The sequence below is a fragment of the Lactuca virosa genome, chromosome 5 (assembly GCF_052849685.1).
Source record: "Lactuca virosa cultivar CGN04683 chromosome 5, Lactuca_virosa_CGN04683_v6, whole genome shotgun sequence".
In the NCBI taxonomy this organism is placed as follows: Eukaryota; Viridiplantae; Streptophyta; class Magnoliopsida; order Asterales; family Asteraceae; genus Lactuca; species Lactuca virosa.
In genome coordinates, this window is record NC_136430.1 from 424,030,332 (window position 1) to 424,055,531 (window position 25,200).

The 25,200-nt window shown below is 34.5% G+C and overlaps 1 long non-coding RNA gene and 2 other non-coding genes across 19 annotated transcripts; all 3 read right to left on the bottom strand.

Moving 5' to 3' along the window:
- Positions 1–15,007: 15,007 nt before the first annotated feature.
- LOC145118253 (U6 spliceosomal RNA) lies at positions 15,008–15,113 on the bottom strand. The gene has a single exon (XR_013713213.1). It is a non-coding gene; the product is annotated as a U6 spliceosomal RNA (small nuclear RNA).
- Positions 15,114–15,410: 297 nt separating this feature from the next.
- LOC145118254 (U6 spliceosomal RNA) lies at positions 15,411–15,516 on the bottom strand. Its single transcript, XR_013713214.1, has one exon. It is a non-coding gene; the product is annotated as a U6 spliceosomal RNA (small nuclear RNA).
- Positions 15,517–15,939: 423 nt separating this feature from the next.
- LOC145112669 (uncharacterized) lies at positions 15,940–18,771 on the bottom strand. 17 transcript variants are annotated; one of them, XR_013710620.1, is made up of 10 exons: positions 18,332–18,771; positions 17,975–18,201; positions 17,842–17,892; positions 17,571–17,656; positions 17,346–17,483; positions 17,191–17,250; positions 16,983–17,096; positions 16,684–16,866; positions 16,416–16,482; positions 15,940–16,242 (listed from the first exon to the last, which is right to left on the bottom strand). It is a non-coding gene; the product is annotated as an uncharacterized LOC145112669 (long non-coding RNA). The 17 variants fall into 17 exon arrangements; XR_013710625.1 differs by having other exon boundaries at positions 16,684–16,722; positions 16,812–16,866; positions 16,983–17,250; XR_013710618.1 differs by having other exon boundaries at positions 16,684–16,749; positions 16,812–16,866; positions 16,983–17,250.
- Between the last annotated feature and the right edge of the window lie 6,429 nt (positions 18,772–25,200).

Consider the following 25,200-nt stretch of genomic DNA (forward strand, 5'->3'; position numbering starts at 1 on the left):
CTTTCTGCCCCCTCTCTCTCCACCGTCTACCCACACCTCTATTCACTTTTTCCACCGTATACCCCCACCTCGATGACTATTTGTGTAATGGATGCTAGTGGAAGTTAATCGTCTTCTTCAAAGATGTTACTTCGTTCATGCTACAATTCACAGCCATGGTACTTCGTTTCTTACCTTTTTATATTTTCGTTTGGATATGCAAATTAGGGATTTCAATTTGGGTGTGAACTGAATTGAAAATAACTTGGAATTTTTTAATTATTCAGTGGAGAGGCAATTTATGGAGAGAATGATTATAGACTATAAGAAATTGAGAGTGTTTTACACAGAACAATCAACATAATGAAGAACAACCAACAAAAGTTAGTGAGCAAACAAAAGAAATATTGGGCAGAAAAACTTACAACAACATAATCTTCCCCAGTGTTTAACTTTCCTGAACCAATGCCCTTTTCCCAATAGTTGAAGCTCGTACTCCTAAGTTAACTCTACTAGAAGCACTTGTTTTCCCTCCACGATCAGTTGCTCCACCTTTTGTAGTAGAACTCTGAGCCCAAACACCATCTTGATTTGCCTTTCTTGTATCTCCTGGAACAGCTCTTGCAGATCTTTTATTTGAAGTGTCCCAATTTTTTGTTCTCCATACATCATGAACATCCATGGAAGAAACTTTAGAAGAAGTTAGGTACTCATCTAATGGCTGAAAAATAAAAGATGATGATGTTTTTTTTTTTTTTTGCAGAAATTGGAGGTGAATAAGATCTCCTACCCATTATAGTTTCCTTCAATGTCCTCTTCGTAGCATCCAATTACTTTACAACCTCAGTCTCCTCGCCAAATTCAGATGATCTTGTAATCTAACAAGCGATGTAGCCCATTGGATTATCACATTATTATGGAAGCTTGGAAGGATGTTGTGGATTGGTTTAAGCATTTGAACCTCCATCTGATCAACCTTCTTATGATGTATGTAGTGTTATCAGTTTCGATTTCAGTTGAATCTTCAATGGATGAATCATGAATGTGTAACTTACACGTATTGTTTGAAATGAAAACAATAATTGATGACATAAATGGAGGTAAGATCAACTCATAATATGTTGGAATCATGTGCTCAAACCGACACCATTGACAAAGTGGTGTTTACTTCATATGCGATTGCCTTAATTTGGAGGGACCTGAGTGATTCACCACCTTCTTTAGACTCTGACATCATATTTGTATCTGGATGCAGGTATTTGGTGGGATGAAAACACGCAGATTGCGACCTCTCATCTCCTCCACCCTCTTTCGTCTGTCCCTCTTTTTCTTTCTCTTTTACAGTGTTTCGATTTTCTAAGAATGAGTAAAGAAAATGAATTTGAAGTGTAGTTTCAATATTTTGGAAGGTGAGGGAGAAAGACAAAGGTGGGTGTGTGTGTGTTTATGAGAGAGAGAGAGAGAGAGGTGGATCCATATTTATTATTAATAAAATTTTAAATTAAATAGTAAAAAACATTAAAAATGTATCAAGAGGGCATTTAAGTCATTTCAGTTTTTTGAGGGACCAAAACCACAACTAAACTTGCTCAAAGGATCACCAATCCAAAAAAATTGTGTTTTGGACCAAATCTCGAAAAAAATACATACTATAGGGATCATTTTTGTAGTTTCGTCTAAAAAAAAGAGTCATTGGAACATTTTTAGAGTAAATTATAGTTTTGGTCCTTATGGTTTGGTCATATTCATATTTTTGGTCTAACTTTTGGAAAGTCGACAAGACACATCTTTGTAGTTTAAAGAAATTACACTACACATCTATATCCATATATTAATACCATTTTACCTTTTTAATTTCTTGTTTATAGTATTTAATAATATGAAATAAAAAGGGGCCACTTTTACTTCACCCTACCCCTACCCATACCCACACCCCAAATCTATCCACCCTTATTCCTTTTTCTTTCATGTTATCATCTCTTATATTACCTTTTTGTTCTCCCCACTTTCAATTTAATATTGCCCTCATCACTACTGCCTCTTTTCATCTTATTTATCTTTTCCATTCATGCATCAACAACGACCTAAAGCTAGATATACTATCATCGGTATGAATCCAGAAATGTAGAAACCCATACTTAGTTTAGAGAACTGTGGACACATGGACATGAAACTAATCAATCTCATCAATTTAAGGATTTATCTATTTTGTAGGATTCATAGTCTTTAGAAAATTTTGTTTTGATCAAAGTGTAATTTCCTACCCTCAATTTCTTAAAACTATGTTCCTAAAACCCTTGCCTAGTTTAGTGAATTGTTAGGTAGAGAAATGTTGATTTTCAACAAAATCTAACGGAAAAGAGATTATGAGGCTTGATAGGGATGTTTTAGTAGGGGATGAAATATTGATTTGTTGTAACACCCATGTTGCAGATTGGTTAAGACTTTTGTCATCAAGGACTAAAGATGGAATTTTGAAGAAAACTTTGTGCCACGACGTTGCCATGTTGGAAAGGAATGCACATTTTATGGAACCACCACGGCGTGACATAAGGCATCCATGGCGTGGCAGCTGTTCAGGCCCAAGCCCACGTATTTTTAGCGTTTCTCCCATATTTAAGCATCTTAACCCCCATTCTAGGTCATCTTCTTCAACCTCCATCCCTTCATTTCGAAACCCTAGCTCTCTTCCATGGAAACGACCTTGGTGGCTTGATCTTAAGGTTATTATCTTCTTTTGGTGAAACTTGAAGAAGAAAGAAGTTCACCTTGGTGCAAGGATGCAAGGAACAATCTTGGATCCAAAATCTTCTTAGCATTTCTCAGTTATTGGAGATATAAAGTTCATATCTTGACCTTTATGTTTCTTGTTTGATGTTTAAGCACAGTTTTGAATATTTTTTTCCCATTATTGGATGCTCTTAGAGTTTGAGGAACTCCAGAGCTTGATATGGTTTTCTCATGGTCATAAACTTCTAAGTTGGTGAGAAAAATGTCTTGGCTTGAATGTTCTTGATCCCATGTTTGAGTTTTGGTCATATTAAGTGCTTATTGGACTTAGGGCTCATGATTTTGCTTTTGGATGAGGTCCTAATGGATAAAGTTGGAAACTTTATCCATTAAGTCATTGAGAAGGAGTAGATATGAAGTTTTGGATTAGATATGTATGGATTAAGAGCTTAGTGAAGGAAATGGCAATCCGGCCAGTCCCCACAGAGTTGCAAAGGTGACCACGACAAGGCAGAGTTTGAAACCTCGACTGTTTTATCCTGGCATGGCCACAAAGTGACCAAGGAAGGCCACGACGTGGCAGTAGTCTTCATGTTGACTGTTTGACTCTGACCATTGAGTTTTTGACCAGTTTGACTTTTGGTTAAACTTGTGTAGAATTCAGCATTTGTCTAAGGATTTATCTTGGTTTGGTTTAAGGAAGCTTGGGATGACTGTTATGTTGGTAAGGTGACGGATAGAGCTGATATTTGGAGACGTGACCTATTCAACTATTTGTTCAGACTGTGAGGCGAGTCTCCTCACTGTGTTTGGCGGGTCAAAGGCACCAATGCCGACCCTTGGATTATTGTTACTAGAGTGCTAGCTGTCTGTGTGACTCTTGCATGTATTGTATGTGTTTGTATGTATGCCGAGCGGGGCCTGATGAGTGTGTTGGGAGGGGCCCATCGCATGTTACTGAGAGATCTATATTGGCCGGGGCTCGATGCCGGGCGAGGCCCAATGTTGGGCAGGGCCCGATGGATGTCAGGTGGGGCCCGATGAATACATGGGCAAGGCCCGAAGCCGGTTGGGACCCGATGTATGTATGCATGTATGTATGGTATGTGGTATTTTGGGGAACTCACTAAGCTTTATGCTTACGGTTTTAGGTACTTCCGGTTCGAAAGGGAAGGGCCCAACGTGACTGCACAGCATTCCCCAGAGTTTATTCCGCATTGATAATTTTTTACTCTGATGTTTAAATGATATTTTTATCTTGAATGGTTTCGATAACAATTTGTTATATAAGTTATTGCTTTAAAAATGAAAATTTTACCATTGATTTTTGGGAAGTTACAAGTTGGTATTAGAGCCTTGGTTTGAAGGATTCGGGCACACTCTCGGGTGTGATTGAAATCAAACTGAGGAATTGGTAATCTTTTGAAAGACAATAGCTTCTAAAACGATTTTTATAAAGAAAAAGGGGATGTGATGCGTGCAATCATCCGAGCTCAAGTAAGTGATTACCAGAATACTTATATATGTTGATATGTTATGCGATATAAATGCTTACATGCCAGGATGAGGCTAGGGATACTTTTAGGAATTACATGATAGATTGGCCTAATATGTGATGCCTTGTAGCCTAGGAGAGTTGGATGATATGCTAGAATTGGAATCTATATTGGTAGAAGTGAGTGCTAAGTGTATGCTTTAAAAATTGTATACAATTAAGATCATATTCATGTATTGTGTATAATTTTCATGCATAAGGCAACCAGTAGTGAGAGTAGAAGTTCCTAGCATGGTAGTAGCAAGTGAGCATGGGAAGTTCTTGTTTGATTTGTGGCTCGGAGTGTTACTCCACAAATGCGTCTTGCTTTGTGCTTTGTGGGACCCTTTATTGATACGATATAACCACTAAGTGAATACGTTAAGTCACATGCTGCAAAGGTTAAATAATCCCAGAGTGATGGATTTGGCTCCATTGTGCAACTCTCTTTTGAGTCTAACCGTTGTGGGGTTGAGTCATTTACTCGAAGGATTATCTAAGCTTTGTTGCATGTGATTGTATTCATGAAGTAGTTAGCTTACATTAGTGGGAGTTCTTCAGAAGCTGATGGAAGGGTGAGGATGGGAACCTAGGAAAGCCTAGGAAGTGCCTTAGAGGAATTGATGTGCTTTTTAGTGGTGGGTATTCATTAGAGAATGGGTATATGCGGTTAGATCGATCGGTAGTGGACATGAGTAGTTACTTAGAGGATCCGGAATGATCCTTGAGGAAAGTACGAATAGGTGTGGAAGGTAGTATTACGCCTGTACTACTGAAAGCACAGGATCCATACTTGAATCGAGGAAAATTCCAAGGATTCTAAGGAGCTGATTGAGGGTAGATTGTATGGTTTGGCACCATGGTTCATTACAATGTGTTTTCGTCTTATTCAGTTATGGTTATTCAAGTTGAGGATGGACCTGGTGATTGTTTGGGCCTTAGTGGCATTGTCAGTTTAGGATTGAATGGTGCAAACCTAAGTGAGTTAGTTGATTTCGAGGTCTCGAGGGCCTTGCTCGAGGTAGTGCCAGTTGAGTCGTAGGACTAAAAAAGGAAGTGATTGTGATGACCAGCTCGAGGATTGTAGCCAAAGGTTGAGTAATTGGCAGATGGCTTGGGATGTCACTATCTTCGATGAGATTTATGTTCTTCCAGCTTTCCGTATTCGGAGGAAAGAGAGAGAGGATACAAGAGGTTTTCAGAGTTGGGATGTAGACCCAACATGGGGCTAGATGGTTGCGGTTTGTTAACGACAAGTATGGCAGTGTGAGAATGCACAAGAGGATTCTTGTGGTATGGTTGACTTGAGATGAGATCAAGGGTCTGCTTCCTTTGAATTTGGTTAGATCCGGTGCTAGTTTATTGCTTCAGATGATCAGGGGAGGTGAATTTGGAACAACAACTTTTGTTGTCCCATCTCGACTGTGAGAGTGATGCCTCTGGTATATGAATGATCCTCGTGATGAATTGATGGTTGGGGATTTGTGGGAAAGGTAAGTGGTAATCCATTTTTAATAGAAAATCAGTGTTATGGGTGGACTGTCAGAATTATTGCTTGTGCATCTGTATGGGGTTCTTGATGTTAGAAGTAGTTATGATCGGAAGTTTCCGAGGTTTCCATCTGAGATTCAGAATCTCTTTGAGTTTGCTTGGACTTTATCTAGAAGATAATCTTGTGTTGTATTATACATTCCAAGGGTCAAGAATGCTATGTATCAGGTTTTGCCGATTAGAGTTTTGGTCGGTTTGCAATGACAGATGGTAGTGGTTCGAACCCTAAGTGGGAGAAAATTGGGTATTCTGCTTGAAAGATCATCTATCTGTTCGGATAGTTGGTTTCAGAATAATGGGTCACAAGAATCCGTAGAACTGATATGTGAGACTTTGGTTCAAGATTTGGTCAAGTCGGGGGTGCAAAGTAAGTTGCCATCAGATGTATGTGCTCATGAATGCATGAGTTGTCTTCGCGATAGGAAGTTGTTGGTCAGGGAGCTCGTTATAGCCAGTGGTTTCTTTCGCGAATTTCGATGTATAGATCGAGAAGCGTTTGGGTTGCTCAAGTTGAGAATCGGTTGTTGAGGGAATTGTCATCTCATTGTTTAGATTGATATCTATGGTCTAGGATGGGAAGTTGTTGATCGGTAAATCAACTTCAGAGTTTGGTATGAGTGGTTGCTTATGGGTTTTGTTCAGTAGTGATTTGGATCAACGGATTGGTTGATAATGCATTCTCGATCGTTGGTCATTTCGTTGATCGTCGATAGCTGAGGTCCTTCGAAAGTTTTGAGCCTTATCAGTTGAAGTCTAATGAACACGTCAACCTATCGTCAAAATATGTACATTGTACATTTTGATTTCTGGGTTTGGTTACCCTCAATTTTTGGTTATGGAAGTAGTGTTCATAGTGGGCTAGGGTTTGGTAGGTGTCCCTGGTTATTGGAAGTAGGCCTGTCGAAAAAACCCGAAACCCGTTCTACCCACCCGACCCGTTCCGAATTCGGGTAGAATGGGTCGGGTAGAACGGGTAATGGGTATGAACATTTGGGTAATAGGTTTACCCGATAATAATATAGGTCGGGTTTTAGGTATGAATATTTATTTTCGGGTATACCCGAATTCGTTTTTCAAATAATACCAAATATCAAATGCAGTCACGTACACACACTTCAAATAAAACAAAACCCTTTGTTTCCTTTTTATGAACGACGGCTCGACAGTCGATCCAAACTTGCAAAGGGAATATGATGCTGAAGCTGAAGTCCTGAATCGTCATCACAATTCTCAGTTTCTCACTATCCCACAGAATGGAATTAAAAAAGTACATAACATATTATAATGATTTGTATTGTTATTAAATATGTACTTGTTAATTGTATGGAGTATTTTCCTACCCAATTCTTTATTAAACCAACCAACATGTAAAAAAAAGTTATCAATAAGTGTCATTTAAGAAATTTTCGGGTATACCCGATAATTACCCGACCCGACCTCAAACCCGAATACCCAAAACCCGAAAACCCGAATGACAATATAGGTTGGGTATCGGGTATTATTTTCTTAAGGAAATACTCGTTCTACCCGACCCGTTCTACCCGAAACCCAAAAATTTTACCCGTTCGACACCCCTAATTGGAAGTTCAGATGTTGAGGCAGGGTTGTTTCATTTTTCAGATGTGGCTTTGGATCTGCGTAGAATTCAATTTTGGCATGTCGCAATAGAAGGGTTGGTATTTTGTATTCATCTGACCTGGGTTTTAACAGCATTTCTGGATATCTTTGGAAGTTTTATTGAGCTATTTGCGTATTGGCGGGATCTGTTCAGTTTTAATCAAGGTATGGGATATTAGTCTTCGACCATTCATGAGGATGTTTCTATTAGCGGTTGAGGTTCGTCATTTCGGTTAGATCTACTGGACACCCGATGGGTAAGGGTTGTGAGGAATAAGGAGTGCAGTAGATCTAGGATTGGTTATGTGTTTTCCCTTGGGGATATATGTAGGTTAAATAAGACAACATGAGAACACTTGGCTCGAGTTTTTGGCATGGTTCTTAATGTTGGATTAGGTGTCTAAGCCCATAACTATAATTGGTATGTACTTGACCCGAGAGTAGCATGGTCCATTTGGGTTGCATATCACCAGGACAATTTGATAGGATGGACCTTTGAGAAGAGGTCATTTATGATTTGTTAATATATTATAAGTTCTAATATATTAATATGAAATCATATGATTTAATTAGTATTGATCAAGAATTAATTTGGAATTAATTTTGTGATCAAAAGAGACTAATTAAATGTAAGGGGATTGATTTGGTAAATCATTCATTCTTATGGTGTGGGTCAATGATCTATGATTCCTTAGGTTGGGCTAAACCAATGTTACAACCCATGGAGCCTAAGGAATATGGAAGGTCATACACATTAGGGTTTACATGGTGTAACCCTAATCTTGCCACACTATATAAGAAGCCCCTTAGCATCCAAAATGGCACACTAGTGATCCTTGGAGTTCCATGAGCCGATTTTGGTGCAAGAAATACTCTCTCAAAAGTCTCCTTTGTTCTAGGTGTGTTGTGATTCCATTTGAGGTGCAACACTTGGGGCACTAAGTTCTTAAAGGCCAAACTCAAGAAGTTCTACAAGCTACAACAAAGAGGTAATTCTATAACTCTCTTTTATGTTGATTATGTCATTTCCATACTAGTTGTAGGCTTAATGCTTTGGAAACAATATTGCATGTATAATTAGAGAAAACCTAGATCCAAAGCATTTAGGGTTGTATGTGCACCATAGGATGTTGTAGTATACTAAAACCCATCACTTAATTGGTTTGTACCCCTTAAATTGGAGCAGGAGTGTGAATGCCTATCTCATTCTCTGGTTTTGTGCAACTATGTTTTCGCCTAAAATTTGTATTGGTAGCCATTTGTAATGTGAAAGTAATTGTGTGTGATAGAAGGGTATGACCCATATTCGTGTTCGGTTAAAATTGGGAGGGATGTTGATTGGGTTCCTGCAAGTCGGTGGATTGATGGTTGGGTATGTTTAGGCCCATGTGGTGTTGGTCATGAGTCTCTAGGACAGTGATGGAATAACGACAAGATCAACATAGTATCGTGAGCCTATAGTTTTAGTGATTAGAAGGTGTCACGATATATCTTGAACCAGTAGTGGTATGATTCTTATATGTGGGGCCCGGTATTCGTTTGAATGAGACTCTTAGGTCTCGGAGCATCAGTCCTATTGGCATACTTGGGTATTAATGCATTGTTGGGAGTCGGGAGACTCAGTGACCAGCTGGTTTATATCTTAAGGATAATAGAAGTGTGTTTTGGTGGGTGTATTAGTTATGCATCGGAAGTCACTTGATGAATGTTTGCAATTAGGGATCCCGTTTTCTTGAGGATGGTTTATTAGGGGTTTGGATACCAATGTTGGGTATTGGTTCTGAAATATCGAGTTATGAGGTTCGTTGTAAATGTCTCGAGTGATTTGTCAGGTGAATGTACACCGAGCTGATAAGGAATTCAGATGCAACGTGAAATTCTTGGATGAATCATCACTATGCTCGTGGGAGCAGTGGGTTGGTGATGACTTGTCAGGGATTCAAGCGTATATTTAAGGTTTTTGGGCACATCTTCTGGACTTGGGATCTGTGGAAATTCACGATCGAGATGTTTTAAGTATTCTTTCGGAATGAATTGGTGGTGTTCATGGTTAGTGAACTAGGGGTAGGTATGACGAATGGATGATCATCAGTCTCAGGGTATGGTTTCTAAATTTTAAATTGATGAGTTCATGGTTTCGGGAAGTATATTGATGGAGTTGGTTTGTGGTTGTAGTTTTGAGAGTTTCTGGTTTGAGTGGTTTTCACTAGATGTTGGTTCTTATAGGTTCGTGGTGAGGAATGTCTTTGTCAAGTCGCATATTTCTTGCTAAGGATGGAATCAACACCGGTGGTGGAAGGTAGTCAGTTGCTTATGATGTCATCCAGAATTTCAGAACTCATAGTGTTCCTAACTTTTTGGAGTATCACAGAGATTTAGTATGTGCGATCGGATTTGGAATCCATAAGTTCTTGGTTACTTTTTTGGATGTGAGAACTACTACAGCTTGTTTAGGTGGAATGGGACTTGGAAGAACCCACAAGGGGAGAACTAATTTAAGTACAGATTTCGAGAACGAAATCTAATTTAAGTAGGGGAGAGTTATAACACCCGTGTTCCAGGTTGGTTAATCCTTTTGTCGTCAAGGACTAAAGATGAGATTTTGAAGAAAACTCTATGCCACGGCGTGGCCATGTTGGAAAAGAACGCACGTTTTATGAGCCACCACGGTGTGGCAGTTGTTTAGGCCTAAGCCGATGTATTTTTAAGGTTTCTCAGGTATTTAGGCATCTTAACCCCCATTCTAGGCCATCTTCTTCAGCCTCCATCCCTTCATTTCAAAACCCTAGCCTCTCTTCCATGGAAACGACCTTGGTGGCTTGATCTTGAGGTTATTGTCTTCATTCGGTGAAACTTGAATAAGAAAGAAGTTCACCTTGATACAAGGAAGCAAGAAGCAAGCTTGGATCCAACATCTTCTTAGCATTTTTAAGTTATTGGAGGTATAAAGTTCATATCTTGACTTTTTTGTTTCTTGTTTGATGTTTGAGCCCATTTCTGGATATTTTGGTCCTATTCTTGGATGCTCTTGGAGTTTTAGGAACTCCAGATCTTGATATGGTTTTCTCATGGTCATGAACTTCTGAGTTGGTGAGAAAAAGGTCTTAGCTTGAGTGTTCTTGATCTGATGTTTGAGTTTTGGTCATATTAAGTGCTTATTGGACTTAGGGCTCGTGATTTTGCTTTTGAATGAGGTCCTAATGGATAAAGTTGGAAACTTTATCCATTAAATCATTGAGAAGGACTAGATCTGAAGTTTTGGATTTAGATCTGTATGGATTAAGTGCTTAGTGAAGAAAATGGCACTTCATCCAGTTCACACAGCGTGGCGGAGTTTGAAACCTCGACTGTTTTGTCTTGGCATGGCCACGACGTGGCCAAGGAAGGCCACGACGTGGCAATAGTCAACATGTTGACTGTTTGACTTTGAACGTTGACTTTTTGACCAGTTTGATTTTTGGTCAAACTTGTGTAGAATTGAACATTTGTCTAAGGATTTATCTTGGTTTGGCTTTAGGAAGCTTGGGATGACTGTTCTATTCCTGCGGTGATGGGTAGAGCTGATATTCGGAGCCGTGACCTATTCAACTATTTGTTTGGACGATGAGGTGAGTCTCCTCACTGTGTTTGGTGGGTCGAGGGCACCAATGTCGGTCCTTGGATTATTGTTATTAGAGTTCTAGTTGTTTGTGTGACTCTTGCATGTATTGTATGTGTTTGTATGTATGCAGGGCGGGGCTGATGCCAGGCGGGGCCTGATTAGTGTGTTGGGCGGGGCCCATCGCATGTTACTGACAGATTTGTACCGGTCGGGGCCCGATGAATACCGGGGCAAGGCCCGATGTCGGGTGGGACCCGATGTATGTATGCATTTATGTATGATATGTAGTATTTTGGGGAACTCACTAAGCTTTAAGCTTACGGTTTGTATTTATGGTTTCAGGTACTTCCAGTTCAAAAGGGAAGGGTCTAGCATGACTAAACAACATCCCCCAGAGTTTATTCCGCATTGATAATATTTACTATGATGTTTAAATGATATTTTTATCTTGAATGGTTTCGAGAACAATTTGTTATATAAGTTACTACTGTAAAAATGAAAATATTACCTTGAATTTTCGGGACATTACATATGTGAATGAGATGAATTGAATATTAAGGTTCTTCATTCCCCAACAATAGATTCACATAGGATGAATTTTGGGTGGGGAAATTCGATAAAGTTGAGAAGTTATTAAAGTGATCAAAGACACATATGACTCTTTCTAAATCTAGAATGAGTGTTTCCACATAACTCTTCAATGTTTGTTTAATGAAACTGGGATGAAGAAGAAGATGATGATGTCCAAGATTTTAATCAAAGAAAAATGACCATAAGTTATATTATACATGGATTTTTAACAAGCGTTCATACCTGTTTTCAAAGCGGATTTACTATGTAGCATGGGGTAGCACCGACTACCCCTCAAATTTCCTGTCAAACGTAAATTTAGTGAAAATTCATTAAAGTCCGTCACAGATTGTGACATCCCCATTTTCACGGCCAGAAAAGACCGATTTTGTTTACGCTTTATAAAAATCAGAGTACATCTTTTAATAAAAATGTTGCGGAATTTGTTCACAGAAAAACATGATAAATACGTTATCAAAGCATTTCCGAAGAAATGTATTTTTATTCATTTTAAAACATTGGGATGTCATCGTCAATACAGAAACATAAGCATAAACATAACTTACATTCATTATCACTAGTGATTTATATCTCCTTAATCTCTCAGTGTAATGTAACTTCATATCGACACCTGTGATACAAATAAACTGAGTAGGTCAGGTTGGGAAACCTGGTGAGTACATAGGGTTTTCAACCCACAATAATATAATTATTAAGTTTGAACATCAAACAATCAATCCAATTACCCATCCTCATTATCTTCTTTACTCTTAAGGATCTACACTAAGAATTCGCTATTCCTCGTTCATTCATTCCTAAGGATCATCCTAAGGAATGGGCACGAAATCCATCGTTGTCAGGGTTTACTCTACAGGCACTAAGTCGCATAGTCGCCATGATATAGGCACTAAGTCTCATAGTCGCCAAGGTTTATACAACAGGCACTACGTCGCATAGTCGCCAGGGTTTATACAACAGACACTACGTCGCATAGTCGCCAGGGTTTAGGCACTAAGTCTCATAGTCGCCATAGTTATCTCGTTTATCGACAGTATCGTTTCCGAGAATCCACTCGCAATACATGTCAATGGGTTTTTAGAGTACAACTGGTGAATACACAGTTCAAATACACCTACAGGTTGCGAGCCTGCTAGTGTTCCACTGGACTGTCTAGAATAGTCTGTGGTTGTCATCCATACTCTGCTAGATGACGGGGCCAACACTTGGGTAAAAGGTTTTTCTCATGGTTCACCTCTCACCCTTATCTCGTGGACTATATTACCTCTCATCATTTTGTTTTTGTCACACAACAACTATTTCATCTACCCATGTTTTACCCAACACATTTTGTAGATATAAAATACATATACAGTTTAAATCATTTAAAACATGTATAAAAATCTTTCACCCAGCATAGACGGCAAGTATACAGACAATATGCATACGTAGCTTGTAATTTATATTAAATACTTCATATCTATGTGTAAGATGAATGAGACTATGCACTCACCTAGTAAGGTGGTGACTCGGTACTCGGACAGCACTTCGTTATCTTAAAACAATTTTCCTTTGACAAAACCTAGTATCAATACCACTAGAGTTTAGTCCGACGTTAACCGCGACTAATTAATAGTCTAGCTATTATTACTATTGTATAAGCGTTAAGTAACACTCTTATATAACTCATAATAATAGCCTAAATACTTATTATAAGTTCCTAATAACGTTACTATATTAAAATATAAGCTATACTAAAGATAGGGTAGGTATAGCTCACTTACAGCGGGTTTCCTTGGAAACCGGGCTCCGCCGGAGCAGAGTTTCTGAGCCGGAGGCTCTTCTTTTCGGAGCCGTCAGGCGCTCCGGGGCTTCCGCCTCGTGCTAGGGGGTTCCCTAGGCTTTTCGGGGGGGGGGGGGGGGGGTTTAGGGCTTAGAGAGAGAGAGAGAGAGTATAGAGAGAGAAATGAAGGGTTAAGGTGTGAGGAATGAAGGAGAGGGGCGTTTCTATTTATAGGAGGCTGGAGGAAGGTTCTCGTCGTGAATTTTTAATATTCACGTCGTGAGCCAGGGTGGAAATCAGCCGATTTTCAAAAATTCATAACTTCCGCATACGAGCTTCGTTTTCGACGTTCTTTTTTTCCACGCGTAGGTAAAAACAAGATCTACAACTTTCATTTAGACTCCGTCGGCTAGATCTCGACCGATCTTAAATTTAACAGTACGAGGAGATTAGACTGTTAAATGACCGCGAAGAATTCGTAACTCCTTCATACGGACTCCGTTTCCGTCTGTCTTTTTACCGTTGAGTTCCTATTAATGAGATCTTCAACTCTCATTTAGGTCGCATAGGCCAAAAACCGCTCGAACTAGAATTCGAGTTTTGGGTCGTACACTGCTAAGCCGAAACTTCGAAAAATCATAACTTTCTCATACGAAGTTAGATTTGGGTGTTCTTTTTATGGACGCTCTCGGTTTAACGTATACTAAATCTTTGGTTTAGATTACTAAGGCCAAAAAGTCCTCTATTGTAAATTCACTATTTTACGTTTCCCGGTGCCGTGCCGGTTCTGTCGCGAAACTTCGACGGGTCATAACTTCTTCGTTATAACTCGGATTTCGGCGTTCTTTATATGTACGGAACCCTTGAGACATATTCTACAACTTGGTTAAGATTATTTATTAAATAATCTTTTGTCGAAAAGTCGTTTTCGACCCCTATTATCTCTAAATTGACTAGCCCGGATCTACGGGCGTTACACAGATCCGTTGAAAATCCGTCACAAAGCCGTCACAAATCCATTGTAAATCTATTACAAATTCCAATAATTGTAAATTTAGTGTAAATTCATCGGTTTATTGACGGTTTTGTAACGGAAACTTCCTTCAGAAATGCGTTTTTTCTAGTAGTGTAACCTCTAAAATATTTATGCAACCTCATGCTTTTCATGCGTTTTTTCTAGTAGTGTAACCTCTAAAATATTTATGCAACCTCATGCTTTTCTTTCTGGATCCATTACTACCTATTTTGATTCGTACATACAAGAGAGTAGTCAAATCAATCCAATTTATAATAAATCTTTATTGATTTAGTTTTTGATTTACACATTCCGACGAAAATCTTACATGTCCTACAATTGAGTTATATTTAGGTAAAATCTTGCTCGAAGTCCATTTTTTTATGTACAATGATGCTAATCAATGAAATCCAGAGTGATGGCCATCAGGGATGAGATGATATGGAATCAAATATGGACAATGATGAAAATTATAAAAGAATAAAACAAAAAAGACATAAGCAAGTAAAAAGTAATATTTTTATATATGAATAGAGGGACGAAAGTTATATATTTTTAAAACTAAATGGATGTAACCTATCAAATTTTAATTAAGAACCAAAATACGAATTTGACCGATCCACATGGACCAATACTAGATTTATTCTTTTTTATTTGTGCGTGTCATCCTTGCGTAGGAGCCATGCTAATCTTCTCTGTATCGTTCCAATTTTATCGTATCGTTCCAATTTTATCGGATGTCCCCGAAGGGACATTTATTCTTTTTTATTAACTAGATGGAATTGATGCGCCTTTGGCGCTGTGTACCCTTTTTTTCATTATTTGAAACTGTAGCAGATAAGTAACCATATCAGATCAGGACAATGATGAAAATTATAAAAGAATAAAACAAAAAAGACATAAGCAAGTAAAAAGTAATATTTTTATATATGAATAGAGGGACGAAAGTTATATATTTTTAAAACTAAATGGATGTAACCTATCAAATTTTAATTAAGAACCAAAATACGAATTTGACCGATCCACATGGACCAATACTAGATTTATTCTTTTTTATTTGTGCGTGTCATCCTTGCGTAGGAGCCATGCTAATCTTCTCTGTATCGTTCCAATTTTATCGTATCGTTCCAATTTTATCGGATGTCCCCGAAGGGACATTTATTCTTTTTTATTAACTAGATGGAATTAGATGCGCCTTTGGCGCTGTGTACCCTTTTTTTCATTATTTGAAACTGTAGCAGATAAGTAACCATATCAGATCAGGCATAATCGACAGGAAAGAGCCAAGCAAGGTCTCTACTTAGGCTTAAAATCTCTCTACCTCTCAAAGTCACCACTCCGTCCAGGTGTGGAGGTCAGAATACCATCCTAAAGATGTATTTGATGAAAGCATCAAAAATGCATTTTCATGGATATTTTATCAAACCTTAAATTTGCAACCGTCATCTGTATCTATGGCTTCTGGTGGGTGTTCTGCCAACAAATAACATCCAAGAACAACATCTGCTTTTTTTTGTTTCAACACCCTTCAACATAAACTTTACAAAAAGAAATATGGGAGATTAACAAACAAACCCCTTAAAATAACAATGACCTTCCCCTTTTTAATAGTTCAGTACTATAATAATAACAATAAACTTTAGAATACTAAAAAGATTTGTTTTAAAAAAAAAAATCTGAAACTAAAATATTGCATTGTACTTCTCAAATGGTCATATTAAGGCATCCTACTTTGATCTTAGGGAATGTAGAGGTTTATAGTTGGTTTTCTCATCATTTGGACAATTTTACCCTTCTCTTCATTTTCTGTCCCACCAGCACATCAATACAAAAAAGGTTGATCGCCATCGATTTTATCGAACGCCCTGATAACATTCAATTACAAACTATAAATAAATATTTTATTAATCATAAGTCGATATTAGATATTCTGCCAATTAAATTTTTTTCTTTTTTGAGTAAATAATTTTTTTAAGTGATAAAAGAACTTTTTTTGACTATTTGGAATACAAATAGTACACCTAGTAATTTCACATACCACATTGTCCATCCACGCCAGGGCTTCGGCTCCTAGAGTTATTGTGTCTTCTATCATACTGCTCCATCTGTTGTCAATAAACCACATATCAACGTTCATGAATTATATAACTTTTGTGAGTAAAATTACATATTAAGAGGACCATTTTCAGGTCAAATTTACAGATTGTACGTATATAACCAACTCTACAACCATGCATCTACCACATCAAATTATGTCACATGAAAAACTATTTCTGAAATGAGAAAAGGAAAACTGGAAAACGTACTATGCAGTATCTCCACTATTGATCCATGCTGGAATACTTCTGTTAAGGGATTTGCCAGTCAAGTACCTAATCATTTCACTTTCACAAAATAATTATTGGGATTTATAATTATTTTATTTTCCTTTTACCTCTTAGCAAAATCCTTGTACGCGGACTGTCCCCTAAAGCCTTCGTGCAAGCATACTGGAAAGAAAAAAAAATAATGTTAAAGATGCAAAGTTTTCTAAAAATAATCTTGGTAACCCGTCAAGAAATGTGCATTAAGAATCTAAAATATGTGATAACGTAATATATAAAACCTTGATTTTTCTGCCAAAATTCCTCTTTGTTTTCTTGTTCCTGTATCTTGAGAATGTTTGCATACGAGTCTTCAATGGTTAGTGGTAATTGCCCAAGGGGAGAATGAATAAGGTCTGTCATAAAACAAAAACACTATCAATAAGAAACAACTCAAGTTGGTCTTTTTTTTTTATTTTAGAATACCAGATAAGTTTGTGATTGCTTTACAGGACAGTGTTGTCCACGTGTAACAGGGAGCATCAACAAAAAATAATAATAATAATAAACCTTAAAAATCAAAAACACATCATTGTTAGTGGCTTATACATTGTAGTTAAAAAGAAATAAAATTTGATGTATTTATAAAATAGCTAACTAATTACCATTTTACCCTCATTCAAAAGGATTCGTTTGGAGAGAATCATGTGTAGTTGATGATTGAGTATATAGTTTAATTGTTGAAGCCTTTGCAGCACCTCTTTTTGGTTAAAAGGTTGTCAACAACACATCTCCAATCAGCACTGTCAATAATACAAAAGCAGATAATTATCAATAAATGGAGTGAATAAAAGTGTAAAGATTCAGTAAAAAAAATGAAATAAAATTACCTGAAAACCACCAATGCTTTATCTCAATTCCACATATTTACCAGGGACACAGTAACAGATCGACAAGATCATAGTGCTTGGAAATCCTTGCATTCACAGAGTACAACAGATGTAGGAAACATTAACATTTGGTTGTAACATTTCATCGAGCACTTGGTGTGCATCATCAAACTCACTTTCAAATTTCACAATAAAGAATGAAAAACAAAATCCAAATTATAATGAAATCGAACAATAGCTTCGTTAAAATCCGAAATGAAAGTCTGCTTACCTGCAAATCGCAAATCGTCTGTGGTGTAGACGTCGAACAGCTGAAAGTCACCTGAAAAAAAAAGATTAAAACTTAACAAAACAATAAGAGTTCAAAACTGGGTTTGAGAAATGGACTATCGCTTCGAATTTACTTCTTTTCTCTTTGAAGCCACAACTACGCTAACCAATTTGAAGATGACAGGTTCCATTAAGGCGATATTGGTTGAAGAACTATACGAAGCCAAAGAAGCTCTCATAGGTTGAAATATATCCTTGACAGGTAGAACTCGCAACAAACATAAGTAATGAATGGTATGATGAATTAACTTACTTTTAGCAAAGCCTTACCTTGAAGAACTTCATAATTGAACTGGGGAATCTGTAAAAATAATAGGGAAGGAATAAGGATACATAACATGATTTATCCATATCACCACCACCACCAGCGCCGAGATGAGATTCAGAAAAAGCGAACAGAAAACAAATAACCTTTATGAGAAAAATCAAACCTCTTAGTTTGTAGCCTTTCTTATACCGTCACCACCATCCACAAGAACAAATACCCCCAAACTTTATTTACGATGTCTCTCTCTCTCTCTCTCTCTCTCTCTCTCTCTCTCCGCCTCTGGGAGTCGAAGACACAAATAGATTTTTGGGAGAAGAAGACGAAAAGGGATTAAAGGGAGAAAGCTGGAAGGAGACAGAGAATTGGTGCGAAGAAGAAAGATCGAAAGACGAGTTAGAACGACACTCTGAGTGGAGGAAGAAAGATGAGGCGGTGGGATCCGGAAGAGGAAGAAAGAAATATGAAATAAGCAAAAGCGAAAGAAATGCTACTGGACGAGGAGGGCGGCAATGGCAAAAATAGAAGATAAGAAGAAGAAAAGAGATTGAGATGCGTAGAGAAGATAAACATGGAAAAAGGTATGGCGGTGTGTGCGAAACAACGAAAAATAGAAGCTCCAGTGTCCAAATAAGAAACCGAAGTGGCAAAATAAGAAAGGAGAAGAGTTTCGTGTGCAAATAAGAAAGAGAAGAAAAGTTACTGTAGCTAAGCCTTTTAGGAATTGATAGTATATATAATATAAAAATTAAGTAAAGTAAAATTAATTAATATTCTTTTTATTAAAATATATTTTTAAGTAGATAAAGTTGAATCGTTAAGTAAATTGTATATATTCGTATTTTCATTTCGTTTAAAATACAATATATTTGTAGATAGTTTAAAAAAATTATGATCTAACAAATATTATGAAGTAAAATATTTAAATTTCAGGAATCTTAAATTAGAATTACAATAAAAATACATTTATGTAGTTTTTTAAAAATATATATATTTATTTGAAGTTATGAAATTTTTATAAAGATTAATATTTAATATAATTTATATTAATAAAAATAATTTATTATTATTGTAGATATTATTCCATTCTCGGAAGGAATGAAAAAAAATTCCTCCACATTCGAATGAAAATCATCTAATGAAAAGAAATGACATTTCGTAAGGAATGTTTCGTTCCATGTTAGATAATAGATTGATTAATTGATAATCAAAAGACAATTAGATAGGAATATATAGAGAATACCAAAATCCTAATGACTTAAACCCTAAAGAGTTCATGCCTAAACTATAATAACAAACATCCCCGTAGTTTGATCGGAAGAAGACGATTAAACTGGAAAAAAAGAACAAAACATAAAAACTAGATGAAGATAGCGGCAACGGAGGTGGTAGAGCTTTGACGATGGCGACTAACATCTACTGTTCGTGTGAGAATAAGGGAAAAGAAGCGGCAGCTAGAGGCGATTTCGTTGTATAAGAACAGAAGAGCAGCGGCGACAACGGTCATGCAACTGGTGGGCAGATGAGATCAGAGAAAGGTAGCGAGAAAGAAAGAGGGCTCGAGTTGCGGCGGACGGAGACAATTCCGGCGAGAACAGCGACTACAATGTTGATAAACATCAGAAGGGGCTGAATCAGAAAAGAGATCTAAAGAAGTGGCCATCTGATGATGAGGTAGAAGTAGACGAGACAGTAGAAGAAGCCGATGAAAAAGTTTTGGTTTGTGTCGGCGGTTGATTTATTATGTAGGCGAAGAAGATAAGAAAGAGAAAAAATATGGAACATAATGAAGGCACATCCGTCGACATAGAGAAGGTTGTCGAAGGTGGAGGGTGGTGACTGCAGGTTGTGGTCAATAGTATGGTTTTAACCTATAGATCTGATAGAATAACGAACAAAACTGAGGCTTAGGTATCGGACAAAAGATGCATAAACCGAGAGCTCTACTAGATGAAATGAAGCTCCTATACCAGACAAAAAAATGCAAAGCCTCAAGCTCGATATGGGGGGCACACTATTTGGTTGTTATGCGATACTAACAAAGATTTGCCAAACTTGAAAAAAAAATGAAAGAAAAAGAAATGAAAAAGTGTGAAAAAGAAATGAAGAAGTGTATGTTTCATGAGGAAAAAAAGGGATATCTCCAGAAAAGTCCCAATATTTTGGGCAAATTTTTAATAAAGTCCTAAATTTTATTTTTTGAATAAAAAAGACCTGACTTTTTCACATTTTGAATAGAAAAACCCAAAAAACTGGCTAATTTATTCACTTTAGCCCTTTTTGACATGTTCAGCAGGTTACGGGACCAAATTGTTAATTTTTCGAAAATAATGAGACTTTTTTTGCAGATTTCGTCAAAATTTTTATATAATGTATAAACATATTTTTTACATATCTATATATGTTTTTACGTATTTGTGTATTTTTTATGTTTTTATATGTATATATTTACGTATTTTTATGTATTTCAAATGTATAAACATATTTTTTTTACTTATTTATATGTATTTTTAACCATTTTACATATTTTTTATGTAATTTTATGTGTTATTTTTTATGTATTATGTATTTGTATGTATTTTTACGTATTTATGTATTTTTTTAAAGCTTTTTATATAGATGTTTATATATTTTAAATGTATAAACGTATTTTTACGTATTTATATCTATTTTTAAGTATTTTACATATTTTTTATGTATTACGTATTTATGTATTTTTTTCAAGTGTTTTATATATATGTTTTTGTATATTTATGTATTTTAAATGTATAGACGTATTGTTTTACGTATTTATATGTATTTTTTTAAGTATTTTACATATTTTTTTGTGTGTTTTTTATGTATTGTGTATTTATATGTATTTTTGCGTATTTATGTTTTTTTTAGTTTTCTTATATAGATGTCTATGTATTTTTATGTATATTAAATGTTTAATTGTATTATTTTTACGTGTTTATATATCTTTTACGTAAAAATAATACAATTAAACATTTAATATGCATAAACATCTATATAAGAAAACTAAAAAAATACATAAATACGCAAAAATATATATAAATACATAATACATAAAAAAACACATAAAAACACACAAAAAATATGTAAAATACTTAAAAAGTACATATAAATATGTAAAAAATACGTTTATACATTTAAAATACATAAATATACAAAAACATCTATATGAAAAACTTTAAAAAAAATACATAAATACGTAATACATAAAAAATATGTAAAATACTTAAAAATAGATATAAATACGTAAAAAATACGTTTATACACTTAAAATACATAATCATCTATATAAAAAGTTTTAAAAAATACATAAATACGCAAAAATATATAAAATTACATATAAATACATAATACATAAAAAATAACACATAAAAATACATAAAAAATATGTAAAATGGTTAAAAATACATATAAATAAGTAAAAATATACGTTTATACATTTAAAATACATAAAAATACGTAAATATATACATATAAAAACATAAAAAATATAAAAATACGTAAAAATAGATATAAATATGTAAAAAATATGTTTATACATTACATAAAAATTTTGACGAAATCTGCAAAAAAATCCCATTATTTTCGAAAAATTAACAATTTGGTCACATGACCTGCTGAACAGGTCAAAAATGGCTAAAGTGAATAAATTAGCCAGTTTCTTGGGCTTTTGTATTCAAAATGTGAAAAAGTCAGGACTTTTTTATTCAAAAAAATAAAATTTAGGACTTTATTAAAAATTTGCCCAAAATATTAGGACTTTTCCGGAGATATCCCGGAAAAAAACCAATGGTGTTGTATCATATATAGTTTGGTTTAGTTAATAATAATCAAAACTTATATTTATGTTATTAAAAACTATTAAGACTTATATATATATATATATATATATATATATATATATATATATATATATATATATATATATATATATATAAAAGTTGGATCGAGTGATGACTAAAAAATAAGTGATGACTGCGAAGACAAATCTTTGTTGTATGATTGAAAATAAAGTGTGGAGATTTGATTTTTTTTAAGGATACTTCTACTAAATATACTAGTGACTTTGTAAAAAGAATTTTTCAAAAATAAGTTTTTGAAGTATTTATTTTTAATTTTAAAAAATATTAATTTTTTAAAAAAAATATTGAACATAATATGATTCAAAATATGATGATTCAAAATATTTATGATTAAAAAAAAACTATTGATTCAACTTATTTATGATCCTTAAATTGTTATGATCTAAAAATATTTAGACTCAAATATTTTATAATCCTTAATTATATATTTTATGATTCAAAATTAAATTGTTCAAAATATATAAAGATCCATAATTTTTTTTGAACAAAAACTATATTTAATTGAATATGTTATTGATACAACATCAAATGATTCAAAAATGATTTTGTTCAAAATACTACGATTCAAAATAGATTGATTTAAAATTTTATGAACCAAAATAAAATGATTCAAAAAAAGTATGAACGGAAAATATTATAATTCTTAATACTCTTCTGAATTAAAATTTTATAATTGTTAAACATTAAAAACTTAAACCGATATTTAGTTTAAAAAATCAAAAAAATCAAAAAATAAACAAAAAATTTCAAAAAATAAAAACAAAAATAAAGAAAAATATTAGTACCTTCAAGTAAGTAGTAAATATAAGTAAAAAAAGAAGAAAAAGAAAAAAAAATAACTTTTATCTTAAGAAACGAAAAAAATAAATAAAAATGAAAAAAAAATTAAAGACGTCAAAACCGAGCATATATCTATTTAATTTTTTTTATTTTTTAGCAAAAAAAAAACAAAAAAAAACGAAATAAAACCAAAATAAACAAAAATAAATAATAAAACTCACTTAAATAACGTTCCATGGACGTTTGTCGCACGTGATTAAATCCTTGAGTACGTATTAGTTACCACAGACATGTGTCGTATGCGAACGCACCACGACGAAGTATTTGGTTTGACGTTTGTTTCATTGACGAAATGAGTGGTGGAGAATTGTCCTCGCGGTCGTTACAAGAACCGAATTATATATATATATATATATATATATATATATATATATATATATATAAGCCTAGGTTATTCTATTAAAACTAATTATTGTGTTATTGTATGCATAAATGTGGGCCAATCATTTTACTTATTTTAAGAAAGTGATTAATACATATTATTGAATTAAAAATAATTGAAAATTACCATCCAATTTAACTAGAAGGGTATTTTAGTCAATTAATACATATTTAATAAAGGAAATTTGCATATTTTAAGGGATCATAGATTCTATTATTTTTAAAAATCCGAATTTTAATAATTATAAGGTTTTTAATTCGGACATTCTGACAGAATATGCTTATGAGTATATTCAAAAATAAAAATATTCTTGAGCCGTAAATAATAAAAAAATTCTTGAACCTATTTCTTGATCATGAATTTAAAAACTTCTTGTAGAATAACAAATTCTTGAACAATCAATTGAAGAAAAAAACAAAAAATACATTATTTCTTATAGAATACGGGTAACAATTGTTAAGAATTACATTTATTGTTAAAGAATAAAACTAAAAAACTTTCAAAACGGGAAAGAAAACATCAAAAATGTAACAACGACTAATACATTCTAAAAGAATAATGTGGTCCGTTCTTCAAACATCAACTTCTGTGATTCCATTCGAATAACAGAATTGGAATTCGTGATTCCATTCCAACAAAATTGGAATTCGTGATTCCATTCGAATAGAATTGGAATCTCACCAATATCATCCATTGAATCATCTACGTAAACATACTTGATACCTTTTCAGAATTCAACCTTGTCAAGATCCGCAATGTCCACATAAATGAAGTGTTAAATCAGAAAAAAAAAACATAAATTAAAATATGAATCAATTCATAAAATACAGTCAAAAAACTGCTCATTCTGATATGTATATTAGTCCCAAATAAAATCAATTTCCCAACAACGATTGTTAACGAGAAAACACATAATTACTTTGTCTGGCTTTTCATCGAATACCTGGAGTGCAGGTTTGGTGCACAATCACAAATTATCAATAACAAAATCAAACGTGACCATTCGAAGGAGGAGACGATGGCATCTGATAAGTTTGACCACATTCAGTAATAAATATCAACAACTTCACATCGACAATTCACAAAAGAGGTGGAAAATAGGAATCGGGTTGAATCGACAAAAAGAGGCGATTACCTGATGGTGAATGCGATCTCATGCCGATGGAGGAAAGGGATTAGATTCACATTTTATTTACCTGTTGATTGTGTGTGTGTGCACGAAAACAGCAGAACCACCGATTGGAAGCAACTATTGATCGGAAGCAGCGAACAGGGGGAAGCAGCGATCGTATATTTGTTCTGTTTTGGAGCTAGGGTTACGAATGGGATAGAATACAATTTGTTTATTGTTTTAAAAAGGAATAAAGATAGGTCAAAGTATTTACCATAATTATAGGAGTGTATTTGTAGAAATTATTTATCAAATTACTAAATTACCCTTATTTATTTGTTTGATTATTTATTTATTTTTTAAATATTGATTGGCCCACATTTATGCATACGATAACACAATACTTAGTTTAAACAAATGAACCTAGCTCTCTCTCTCTCTCTCTCTCTCTATATATATATATATATATATATATATATATATATATATATATATATATATATATATATATATATATATATATATATATGGTAGGTTGATGTGTTTCTTACATTTAATGTGTGTTAGAATGACCAATAGGAATTTAGTAAAATTAAATAATTATTTAATTAAATAGAAATAGATATTAAATAATTACATAATTTTATGTAAATTAAATGATATCCATAATTATAATTTTTTTATGGAATATGATTAAATTCGTCATTAATGTCAGCGACAACATTCTTTCAGAATGAATTCGCTACTAAGTTTTCATGTATGAGTTCGTGTTTTGTTTATTGAACCACTCACTTTAAATACAACAAAGTTGCATGAAATATGAA